This window comes from Neophocaena asiaeorientalis, unplaced genomic scaffold (assembly GCF_003031525.2).
Source record: "Neophocaena asiaeorientalis asiaeorientalis breed wild unplaced genomic scaffold, Neophocaena_asiaeorientalis_V1.1 scaffold251, whole genome shotgun sequence".
Classification (NCBI taxonomy): Eukaryota; Metazoa; Chordata; class Mammalia; order Artiodactyla; family Phocoenidae; genus Neophocaena; species Neophocaena asiaeorientalis.
The window spans coordinates 717,768-730,036 of record NW_020173377.1 but is presented as its reverse complement, the minus strand read 5'-3'; the positions used below and the strand labels follow the sequence as shown (position 1 = coordinate 730,036).

Genomic DNA, 12,269 nt, shown 5'->3' with positions numbered 1-12,269 from the left:
CCCCTAGACCATTGGGTAGCCAGCCCTCAGCCAGAGGAGAGGGAGAGAGGGAGAAACCTGGGGTCCAGTCCCCTTAGCCACTGACTGCCCAGACAGGGGTTACCTTGGGTCAGTGGGCCCCAGACGTCAAAAAGAACCAACGGAGAGTCCCCAAGGACGAGGGCCTCAGAGCGCCCCAGACAGCTGCTCAGGAGAAACACTGGGGAAATGGACACTGTGATCACTTGGCCCAGAAGCCACAGTCCCCAGCAATCCCCCACTCCTGCTGCTGCCTGAGCCCTGCCACAGAATCACTTAACATCCCTCCAGCATGATGGGTCATCATGCTGTTTCCAGCCTCAGAACACTGTTCACCTCATCCCCCGTGAGGCCCTGTCTGACCACCAGGCTGGATCAAGATCCACTTCCAAGCTTCCACAGCGCTGTGCTTCGCACTTCACAGCACTGGGCGTTCTGCCCTATAGGTGCCTGATTGCCTCCCCCATCAGAATATGGGCTCAGTTAGGGTGGGGCCTGGTCGTGGTCCCCTTGGTGGCCCAGAGCCCTGCCCAGGGTCTGGCTCAGCAGAGTTGGTATGACAGGATAGGCAGAGAGGCTGCTCCACTCACAGCTGTGTGGCCTTGGAGTGGCACTTCTCTGGTCCTTGGCTTGCCTGTCTGTGGACCAGGCACACAGCAGCATTTCAGTATTCGATGAACACGTGAGTGAATGAATGAGAAGCTGGTCTAGATGGTCTACAATCCCTGCACCTCAAACCCTCCACAGTTTCTCTCCTCATTCAAGCTGCAAGGCTCTCTGCCCAGGTACATGCCAGCAGGGACTGGCACTGGCCTTGGGATAAGGTGGACAAAAGCCCTAGGGACAGTCAGGGCAGGCAGGGCGTGCAGGGGAGCTGAGAAGCTGGGACCTTGAGAGGGTGATGGGTGACAGAGCCTTGAGGGGGAGGGCATAGACTTCAGGGTGACAGATAAAGTCCCCATCCCTGAACATGCCTGGTGTTTGACGACCCCGGCCTGCCTGGGGGCAGCACCCCATCCCCAACTCACCCACACTCCAGCAGCTTCTCCCGAAACTTCTGCTCAGCCTCTAACCGTCTATCACTGGGGCTGATGATTCACACGCTCCGCACCTCTTTCCTCTTCCCAACTAATTATAGCTCCTGCGTGTTTTTCCCCCTGGAAAAATGTCTTCTTAAAAAAATATATCCCCAAGCCAGCAGTAATTAATTTGGTGAGCACCAGTGTGCAATTCAGACAGAATCTGAGGACAGGAAGGTCCCAGGTATAGCGAGAGGTCTTTTGTCCAACAGAGGAAGAGGCGGGTATGGGACGCAGGTGGACATGGGACGCCTCAAACAGCAGAAGCTCAGCCCATCCCCCACTCTGCCTATCATGACTCCGGGGACCTTGGGGAATTACAGTCACAGTAACAGTCATGGGGACTCTATGGAGCACTACTACATGCTGGGCACAGTGCCAAGTGCCCACCAAGTGCGCTGACATTCCATCCTCTGACACCTGCTGAAGTCGGCCCTTTTGGCCCCACTATGGAGAAGGGGGCACGAGCTCAGAACCTGCCCGGAGTCCCACAGCCGTCAGTGGTGGGGTAAAATGTGAAGCCTGTGGCACTGGTAGCCGTGGCCTGAGCAGAGGAAAGCCCAGGGCCATTAGCCCCTCAAGAGACAGGCAAGCACATGGCCCTCTGGCCTGTCTCTCCCTCACCCACCTTCTGGGAATCACAGCAGTTCCCCTGGAACTGGGCCAGAGTTGAGACCACAAGTGTTGTCTGAGCTCTTTGTGGGGCTCAGCGAGCAGACAGCAGAGCAGATGTCTGAGCAGGTGCCCTGGCCAGGTGGGGAGAGGAGACACTGCCAGGACCGGGTCCTAGAGCAACAGTGACAGAACTGAGGCATTTGAGACTGGGTCAGGGAGCCAGACAGATATAGAGAGAGGGGCAGAGATGGAGACTAAAACAGAGGGACAGAGTCAGAGCCCAGAGAACAAAGATAAAGAGAGAAGAGACAGAGACACAGGGCAGGGGACTGAGCCCCAGATTGGGCAGCAGGGACAGCTGAGATGGGAGAGGATCCCAGACCTGGTATGGCCAAGGGGCTGGTTCAGCCAGAGAACCAGAGGCCTGGAGGTCTAGGAGGGAGCCAGGAGGGAGGGTGTGTTGAAAGGAAAGTGAGAGAAGAGCGATGGAGGCCCAAAGCCTCATGAGGTCAGGCTCGGCTGGCGGGGGCCCCAAGAAGATGGGATAGCCATGGACACTCCAGCCTGGCGTGGGAGTTGGAAGTATAGTGCCTCCTCACCTCTATCAATCCAGGAAGACTGCTTGGGGAGGTGGCTCCGGGGCGGGGGACACATGGGCATCAGGAGAGCTGAGGTGCATGGATCAAATGAGCAGGGGGGCCCATCCTGGGAGGGCTCCCCTGGAACGGGCTCTCTGATGCTAGTCTGTCCCCCCATCACCACCAGCGCAGAGGCAAAGACCCTCTCCGGGGGGTTAAGGAAAATCCAGGCAAGGTTAGGCCTCGCCTTTTCTCCCGGGGAAGTGAAACCCTGGGGCTGTTTGTGTGGTCAGCCTGAGGCCAGAGGCCTCCTGCTTGTCCTGCAGAGGCACGTGCCTCCCAGCCAGGAATGGAGGCCGGCAGATTCAGAGCTTCCCCCTGAACCCAGGATACGGGCAGCCTTCCCTGCTGTCCTAGTGTCAGGCTGGGACAACCCCCCACACCTTACTCCCCACCGGCCATTTGGAAATATACCCCCTCTACCAGCCCCCAAAGCTAGGATTTCTCAGGCAGGGCCAGGTCTCTCTCAGCTTAGGACAGGACTGTGCTTCCTTCCCCAGACCCTCAAGTCAGGGCCTGTCTCTCCCCTCAGACCCTCCAGGCTAAGCGAGGACCCCTCCCCGCTAAGCGAGGACCCCTCCCCCAGCCCCTTGGCGTCGCTCTGCCTTGGCAGCCCAGGAGGTGTCAACAGCCTCACTAACCACAGGCAGACAGGCTTGGCTCCAGCCATAACCTCCCCCAACTCCTTTGGACACCTGACACGGCTGCTGCCTGCCCTGGGTCAGGGCCCAATGCCCAGGACCCATAAGCCAGGCAGCTGTCGGGATTTCCGGCTCAGGGGGCCTCCGGGGCTGACACCTCTCAACCACTTTCTCGTCTGGACTCTCCTGGCCAAATCTGTGCTCTTCTGGGGTCGGTGTCTGGATCCTGGAGCATCTATCATGGGAAGGGAGGGGACACAGCACGGAGCAGGTGGCCTTGGGTGACCTCGAGCCCAGAAGACTAGCACAGGCTCCGAGGTTGTGTCCTTGAGCCCCAGGAATGAGGGAAGAAGTGGCTGACGATCCCTGTGAGGGGGGTTCACCAATGCAGGAGAAAGGTGCCCATGCAGGCCTCTCATTATTGGTGTGGCCACTCTGGTGGGCCTGGGACACTACAGTGATCAGGGCCTTTTGATGGAAATACCTGTTTCATGGATCCCCAGGACAAACCAAGAAATCTCCTTTTGCAATGACATAACGGGAGGCAACACAAGGTAGGGTCTGGAGTCTGACAAACCAGGTCTAGCCAGCTCAGGCTCTGAGGAGATGATTGAGCCTCAGTTTCTTCACCTAGTAACTCCCTCCTGAGAGAATGCTATGAATAATCAAAATTTCACACATGAAGCTCAATGAATGAACGTGAATGGCTCTGCTTTAGGTGGCCCGGATCCCACTAGAGGCTCCAAACCTGTCCCGTCCCTGGAGCTCCCTTTCCCTTCTAGGCCCCTCTGGGCAGAAGACAGGCAGGCAGCCCTCAGCAGCTAGCCCCACTGCAGCCTGGGGCAGACCAAGCTGAGGCCTGGGGGGAAGGCGAAGGCCTAGGTGGGGCAAGGAGCCAGAAAGCCAGGCGGGTCTCCTGGGTGGGACCACTGGCAGGCCCCCGGGCCACCCTCAGGTTTCTGAGCAATGGGGACTGGACTGGCTTAGTGCCTTCCTGCTTCCGCCTGGAATCCTCAGGCCACCCCAGGGTTCAGTCACTCTCTGTACCCCGACCCTGGCTCTGGCCCCCTTCCAGGCCAGCATGGACTTTGGCCCCAGCTCCTCTGACAGGCAGAGAGGGAGGACACCGGGCCCACCCCCACTGCAGACCGTTTTTAGCCCCCAAGGAACTCGGCGTCCTCCCAGCAAGGGTGCGTGGGTCTTAGCTGGGTATTAATAGCTCAGCTGGAGGAGGTGACTGGGACTTTCACAGCCAAACCCTGGAGGCCTTGCATCCTGGGCAGGCAGGGCAGCCCTCTTGTTGTCCACATGTCCTCTGCTGGCTCTCCACCATTCCTGTCCCCCAGGGGTTCTCTCATCTCCCTCCAGCCCCCACACCCTCACACATGCCTGGTTCCCCCCTTGTTGAATCTCCCTGTGCTCCCCTGTGGGGAGGGGGAGACCTCTGGGGTCAGGACCCCAGCGGCAGGTCAACAGCTGAGGCTGGTTCGTGACCAGGCCTTGTGGGAGATAAGAACACAGAGGCCTGTGATAAGGCTTCCTCCTTGGCACCCTTCTCTGCCTGCTGGCCTCTCATTCCTGCTTTTGCCTCCTCCATCCTAGCTCCCCAACTGGCGGCTGTGTGGGCTTGTCCCCAGATCTCTGGCCATGCTGGGCCGAGAACGGAGAAGAGGTGGGAAAACCTAGCTGGCAGAATGGAGGCCTGGAAAAAATGCCCAGGACGGTGCTGCTTACACACGGCTCAGGGGGGCAGCTGAGGCCTGAACTGGCTGCAGGGTCACCTCTCTAGGGCAGCCTGGGAGTGACAGAGCCCTGGGTGGTGACTGGGGACCTAAGGCCTTGGCACAGTTCCTCTCCTGAGACCCCCCGCCCCCCATGCAACAGAAGCATCTCACATACCTGCCTCAACCACTCACCCTCACTGTGTTAACTCATCTACCCCCACTCCAGGGCACACAGTCTTGAGGGTAGAAATCAGCAACATGGATGGAGCATGATCAACATGGAGGCAGGTGCTGTGATCATCCACGTTTCAGAGATAAGCAACCAAGGCTCCCATCCTGAGGGCAGGGAGCTGGGACTGGAGGCCAGGCCCCCAGCCTTGCTCTAGTGGCTTTGGACATAAGATCTGTGCCCAGTCCTTTTCAAACTCATGGTCAATCCCTGGAAGCCCCGTCTTATTTACCACAGGCATCCCTCTGTCACCGGTCCTGGCACACGTCACTTCCAGGATAGAGCAGGCAGACTTCTGAGTCTTTGGGGACCTCCTTCTCAGTTAGCTATGGCCTTCAGCACTGGACTGATTCTGACCTCTAACCTCTAACCCTACCTCAGCCTGAGGCCTGACCTTCACCCCAAACTGAGCTTAGCTCTCCATCCCCATCAAGTTCTGAGCAATAGCCCCTGCCCTCTGACCCCTGACTCCAAGTCAAGTCTGGACCTCTGACCATTGGACAAGAAGCCCAACCCTTTGATCTCTGACCTCAGCTTCCATTTAAGTCTCAGCCCTTAGGCCCAGCTTGAATCCAGGCCACTACCTGCTGGTTCCCGCCCCAGGCTGAGCCCCCAAGCCAGCTCCAGGCCTAGTCCCTGTCTCCCTTCCTGAGCCTCAGTCCTGGACTCACCCCGGCTCCCAGCTCTCAGCTTCTCAGCCTGGAGGAGGCCCTGCATTCTCCTCACACTCATTCAGCCACCTCCACCCTGAGTTTTGAAACAAGCTGACACAAGGAGCACATCACACCAGGCGATTTATGACTTGGACTAGCAGAGGCTGGAAACATATGCTGTTTCTGGGCTGGATCTTGTTGTTTGGACCACGGGGAAGCAGAGCCCACAGCAGAGGGAAGGGAAACAGATGGGCAGATGGGCCCTCGTGCACACAGACACCACGTGGTGGGGTGTAGAGGCCCTGGGCGACCTGGGGCTGAGGCCACGCTCTTCTGGGGCAGAGAGGCAGGCGCACCCACACACTCGGCTCTGGAGGAAACAAATTATGATAAATGGGACACTCCCCTCAAACTCCTGCACCTAGTTTTCTTTTTAGCCACAAAACCCATATTCACAGCAGCTCAGAGTGGAAACTGGGTCCAAGTCCCGGCTCTCCTTCCCACAGGCTGTGAGCCCTGGAGCATGCCGCTTAGCCTCAGCCTCCAACAGTGTCAGCAGCCTGATCTGTAAAATGGGGATGTGATGCTACTTTCCTCGTGGGATTTTTTGAGGACAAATGCAATTGCTGAGGCAGAGGCCTGGTGCATGCCTGGTACACGGCAAGAGCTCATGAAGGAGCAGCTATTAATATTTTATCAAAGATCAAAGTCCAGGGCTTCCCTGGTGGCACAGTGGTTGAGAGTCCGCCTGCCGATGCAGGGGACATGGGTTCATGCCCCAGTCCGGGAAGATCCCACATGCCGCGGAGCGGCTGGGCCTGTGAGCCATGGCCGCTGAGCCTGCGTGTCCGGAGCCTGTGCTCTGCAATGGGAGAGGCCACAGCAGTGAGGGGCCCGTGTACCGCAAACAAGAAAAAAAAAAAAAAGACCAAAGTCCAGCTGTTCCAACTGGAGGGTCAGTAGCCCCCCCTTCTGCTCCCACCCTAGGGCTCCTGGGGGACACAGTTTGGAAACCCTTGACCAAGATTCTGGGCTGGCAGGAGGACCAAAAGTAGCATTAGCTGACGATTATAGGAGCCAGAACAGCATGGAATTTGTCAGCATGGAATTAGGTCACAGAATTCTTAAAACAAAGAAGCCACAGAAGCCAAAAACACTCAACATCTGAAGGCACAGTGATCTCCTGGGCCAAGATTGGTGTGGACCAACCAAGAAAGAATGGATCCCTGCCTTGGACAGCAGGCTGTGGCACCGTCACATGCCTGTGGGCTTTTCCTGAGTGTCCTGGAGCATTCAGGGAGTGGAGGGCCTCCGGCTCCATCATGATCTCCAAAGCCCCGCATTTCCTGGAGATTTCCTGCTTCCCCATCGCCACTCTGCTCAGGTGTCTGGAAAGTCCAGCTGCTCTTGGGTGCCCCCTCTCCTTGGCCAGATCGCCTCTATGACTCCTCCCAGGACTCCCCTGCCTTGCTGTTGAGGTCCCTTGGGCGAATCTCAGAGGGCCATCCCTCAGCATCCCTGCTGCCCTCCCTGGTGCCCAGGCCCTGCAGAGTGGGCTTTGGACACACGGGTGACCTTAGGCCCTACCCACTCTGGGCCAACATTTCCTCAAGAGTGAAGGAAAGGAGTTGGCCCCGGGGGGAGAAGGTGAGCACCTGTGCACTGGGAACCCACTGTGCCCCAGGCATTTTACATCCATCATCTCTGATTCAGGAAACAGAGGGTAGGAGAGGGGGAGTGACACTCCCACGGCCACACAGCTGGGAAATGGCAGGGAGAGGATTTGACCTAAAGCTGCTGCCCTGACAGCAGAGGCAAGAAGTGAGGTCCCAAGTGTGGGTGGGCTACCTTCAGTGTGCAGCTGCAGAGACCTACAGGCAGCACATCCTGCATCCCGATCGCTGGGGGCTCCCAGCCTCCACCATGGCTGGCTGAGCCCCGCCCCCGGTGCCATTCCCACATGACCCTTCCAGGTGACTAATGAGGGCCCGGGCACCACTCAATAATTGGCCTCATTAGGCGGCTGGGGCTGCCCAGGGGATGGGGTGGCGGATGCTGGGCCCCGCGGGGACAGACCAGACAGCCTCCCGTTAATTACCTGAAAAGTCAGACAATTAGGTCTCCTGCCACCCACCTGCCCACGTCCTGCTGGCCCCTAATTATCGACAGCTGCTGAGCAGGCTGGGAGTGACCTGGATTTGGACTGATGACCATCCACTGCCATCTCTCCCATCCCCCACCCTGCATCCCTCACAGGCTGTGGACATAGAGAGCTGCGGGGGTGGGTTGCCCCAGGGATCTTCCTGTAGCCCCATTTTCCCAGCCCTGGACACTTCCCACCACTCTCTCTCCTGCCGAGGGCAGCTCTAGAAGAGAAGAGATGGATGTGTGGAGCCCCGGTAGCCCTCAGGGTGGAAGATGGGTGGACTGCTGGGGGAGGGGCAAAGACCTAGAAAGTGGAGTCCAAGAGGTGCGGGGGTTGATGAAGTGGCTGGCCTCCCCCTTGGGCCTGGCTCCTCCAGGGAAAAAATGCCAGACTGTATTCAGGTGTAAGAATGGCCGAGAAGATGAAGCTGAGAGCCCTCCTGTGGGCCCTGGCCCAGCCCAGGGGATGCTGGGAGACCTGGGCCTGACCTTGGAGTCCCCCCACTCAGAAGGAGAGATGGACCTAGACAAAGCATGACCATGATACAGATTGTGGTGTTGGGGGAGGTGTGGAGAGAGGGGCTTGGCCTGGCTGGGGTGGTCCTGGAAGGCCTCCCAGAGGTGATGACCTTTAGGCTGAGCCAGGTTGGAGGGTGCACTGTTCCAGGCAGAGGGAACAGCACATGTGAGGGCCTGGAGGTGCATCCTTTTCTGCTTTTGCTGAAAGCAGTGACAGTGAGGCCGGGTACCCCTCAGCAAGTATCTACCATGTACCAGGCCATCGGGTGAGGGTGGCTAGACTGGCCCTGCCCCAGGAGGGCTGTGCAGGGGAGCTGGGATGGGGGGCAGGGATGTAGGCACAAGCCAGACAGACATGAACCCCAGGCCTCATGCAGCTTACAGTCTCACAAGGCACATTTTGTTCCTGGTCTTGTGTTGTATGGTAGGTCACCTATATCCATTATATGGTGTATAGTTGGCTGGATGGATGGACAGACGGATGGCAGACGGAGCCCCCCAGGTGAAGATGAAGAGCTTGAGACAGAGCAGACCTGTTACTTCCCACCTACTGCACCCTCCACCTCTACTAATGTTGTGCAAGAGCCCTGGGCCAGAAGGAGGAGGGATCTTTCCCAGGCTCTGCACCTCCCTCCATTGCATTTTATCTCCCCAGCTGGCTCTGGCTCTCCCAGAGGTTGAGTACCCTGCCCTGTCTACCAATCTTGCACTCCAAGCCATTTTTACCTTTGCCTGAGGGAATAACCTTGTGGGACATTCAGCTGCGACTGGAGATTGGAGGGGGGATGGGGCCCAGGGGTTAGGACTCCTGGATCAATGTGATGGAGTATCAATGAGAGGAGGCAGGGAGAGGAGTTCAGCCTCCAGAGCTCACCAACTTGGGGGGGATTTTTTTAAGGGGGAGGTCAATTACATTTGTGTTTATTCCTTATTTATCTCTTTAAATACAGTATTTGATTAATGTAAAGGAATATCTGTGACAATACATAATAACATAATGGACACTGGTGACCTATTCCACAGCACAAGAACAGGAAGGAAGTGTGTCTCGTGAGACTGTAAGGGCCATGAGGCCCGGGGTTCACGTCTGTCTTGCTTGTACCCGCATGCCCCGCCCCCAGCACCACAAATAGCGCCTGGCACCCCGTGGGCCAGTAACAGACGTTCATTGGTGGAATCTCCCTGTGTGTGCCACCCCTACCCAACTCCTGCCTCCCCCAGTGTACCAAGAATCTTGGTTTATCACTTCTGCTCTTTTGTAAGAGCTTTACCATCCACATATGAATGCCTAAAACAGTATTGTGTAGTTTTACTCTGGTGGGGGACTTTATAAAAATGGCTTTGAACTGAACGTAGTTTCTTGCAATTTGTGTTCTTCATTCTACGTTATGGTTTAGGACTCACCCCTGCTGCTGTGGGAGCTGTGGTTGATTTCTCAGTTCTCCTCTTACTGGATGTTTGTGTTGCTCTTAGTTTCTCCTCAGGAACAGTGCTGCTAAAAACATCATTATTTTGGGGGGATTTTATTATCATTATTGTTATCACCTGTCTTGTTCCCATCCCGGCAGAGTACACACTCCCTCTTCTCCCCGACCCTCCTGCACACACAGGTACTTCCCAGGCACACTGGTGCCCCAGAACGAGGCTCCCTGTGACCTGAGCCAACCCTGGAGGGGCAGGGGATGGGTAGGTCTGGGTAGGGGTCCAGCTGAAGCGACTCTGTGTATCTCATATCTGGATGAATACCCGTGCACCTCACCTTGAGTCAACCTCATAAGTACATCTGGCTCCATGTTCAAGATGAAATGGAGAAACAGACTGTGTAGTCGGATGGTCCTGGGTTCAAAGGCCCAGTTCATCTTGCACAAGCTCTACAACCTTGGGTGAGTCAATTCTTCTTTCTGAGCCTCAGTTTCCTCATGTGTAAAGTGGGGGTAATCTTAGGACCGCCCTCACAGGGAGCCCCATGAGTGCTCAGTGGCGGGCAGGGGTAGCTGACTTCGTTGCCGTTGCCCTTTTCCCTACTCCTGCTTCGGCTTCTTCTGCTCTCCATCTAAGGCGCTTTCCAAGGCATCCCATGGCCACCCCTAAGGATGAGGAAGCTGAGGCATGGCGCATGGAGGGCCCCTACCCAGGGACCTGTATGTCCCAGCCCATTCCCTGCTGCAGGGCTGATTGGCCCCCCTCCAGCGCATTTCCCACTGCCTCTGCGGGGTCTGTGTGTGTGCAAAGGGCAGCCATGCTGTCCCCTCTCCACCACATGATCCATGCCCTGTCACTGAGCCTCTTGTGCTCCTTCTTGCACTGTCTCAGCCCTGTGGTGTGAAGCTGGGGATGGCAGAGAGGGCACCACCAGAAGGCCACCAGGGCCAGCAGCCCATCATGCAGCCTGTCCCCAGCCTCCTGTCTGGGCCCTACCATTACCTCCCCCATCCCATGGGCACCTGGAGTCCCCACCCTCCTTGACCAGCCCCGCTTTGTGCGGAGGACCCCAGATCCTGCCTGGCTTAGGGCCTCCCGGACCCTGACACAGCCTCCACCCTGCTCTGAGGGGTGGTCACACGATGGGCTCTCTCAGCCCTATACCAAGGGTGTGACAGGGAGCCTAATGCTGCCTCTCCAGACAGAAGGAGCAGGTGGGGCTGGGAGAGGAGGCCTTGGAGTGCCCAGGAGTCAGGTGCTTAATTTTGCAGTCGCACCGTTTTTGGATGAGGATTTGGGGCTCAGTGTCAGGCCGCAGGGAAGGAGAGTTGGGGACCAGAAGCCCAGATTTGCGCCCCCTGCTGTCACTGCTTGCATTCAACAGGGCTGAGCTGAAGGGGGGCGGTCTCCTCCAAACACAGACTTCCTGCTGGAAGGAGCCCACTGCTACCACCCAGCAAGGCTGGCCCCCTCCATGGTGTGGGGTCAGGGATCAGGGCCAGCCTTCACCCCCAGCTCTGCTCCAGAAGCACTGGCCTCCCTGGAGAGAAGTGGGTGAGAAAGGGCCGTTCCCTTGAATGTCCTGCACCCCTTCCCACCTGCCAATACCCACGTTTCTCCAGCTCCTTTCAGGGAACCCCCTCCCCACTGCTGCTGCTCCTCTGGGCGGGAGCACAGTAATTCGAGTTATTTTTAGCCAAGCCGCATCCTCCTAGAGACTGGAGTCAAGGGGAAACCGCCCCCGCACCTCCAGGAGCTGCTTGCAAAAAAAGATAGATTAAAACCAGTGCTTGGAGGGCTCGTGCCAGGTAGGCGGGCCAGCTCTGAGACAGAGTGAGGACCCTGGGTCTCTCACCTGCAGGCTCCCCGTGCTGGGACCCGGTTGTTAGGGGTGGCCGGGGTCCCCCACATGCCTTTCACTGCCACCACTCAGCAGCTGTCCTCAGCCCGCCCTCTCCTGGCCCCATCTCCGTCATCCCCGTGGGTGGTGAAGAGGGCGTCAGGGGGAGCCATCCCTACTCTCCCATCCCACTCTAGGTGGGGTGCCTTGGGGGTGGGCAGCCTACGTGTTTCCAGGGGAATTTGGGGGTCACGGAGGGACCCCTTTATCACTTACCTGGCCTTCTGGCTGATTCAAGCCTTGTCCCAGAGGGGCTATCAAATGGGACAGAGAGGGACTTCCCTGGCGGTCCAGTGGTTAAGACTCCACGCTCCCACTGCAGGGGGTGCGCCTTCAATCCCTGGTTGGGGAACTAGGATCCCACGTGCCGCGTGGTGTGGCAAAACAAAACAAAAACAAAAAAGAGGAACAGAGACCATGGGCCAGGCCCCGTAAGCACTTGGCATGAAAGGGTCCCTGGAGCCTCCCCACAACTCCTAGTGTAGTAGGTGGTGCCCTCATCCCCATCTCAAAGGGAGGTCACAGAGCCACAGGAGGACAGAGTGTTTGCTCAAGGTCACCCAGCTGCTAAGTGTCAAGGCAGCATCTAGGTCATGCCCTCCAACCTTTACCAGTGGACAGACCGTGAGGCCTGAGAATGTGACGACCAACTAATGAACAGGTGTGGGGGGACACAGAAAGGAAGG

General features: G+C 57.6%; 1 long non-coding RNA gene across 7 annotated transcripts in view; it reads right to left on the bottom strand.

Annotated features, from left to right (window-relative positions):
• LOC112400528 (uncharacterized) overlaps positions 1 to 12,269 on the bottom strand; it is a 74,288-nt gene that overhangs the window by 51,119 nt on the left and 10,900 nt on the right. For 6 of the 7 annotated variants that reach the window (XR_003003422.1, XR_003003425.1, XR_003003427.1 and 3 more), the window contains 2 exons: positions 11,800 to 11,935; positions 9,666 to 9,756 (listed from right to left, as the gene is read on the bottom strand). This is a non-coding gene — a long non-coding RNA (uncharacterized LOC112400528). The remainder of the gene's footprint in view (positions 1 to 9,665; positions 9,757 to 11,799; positions 11,936 to 12,269) is intronic. The other variant, XR_003003423.1, reaches the window with a different exon arrangement.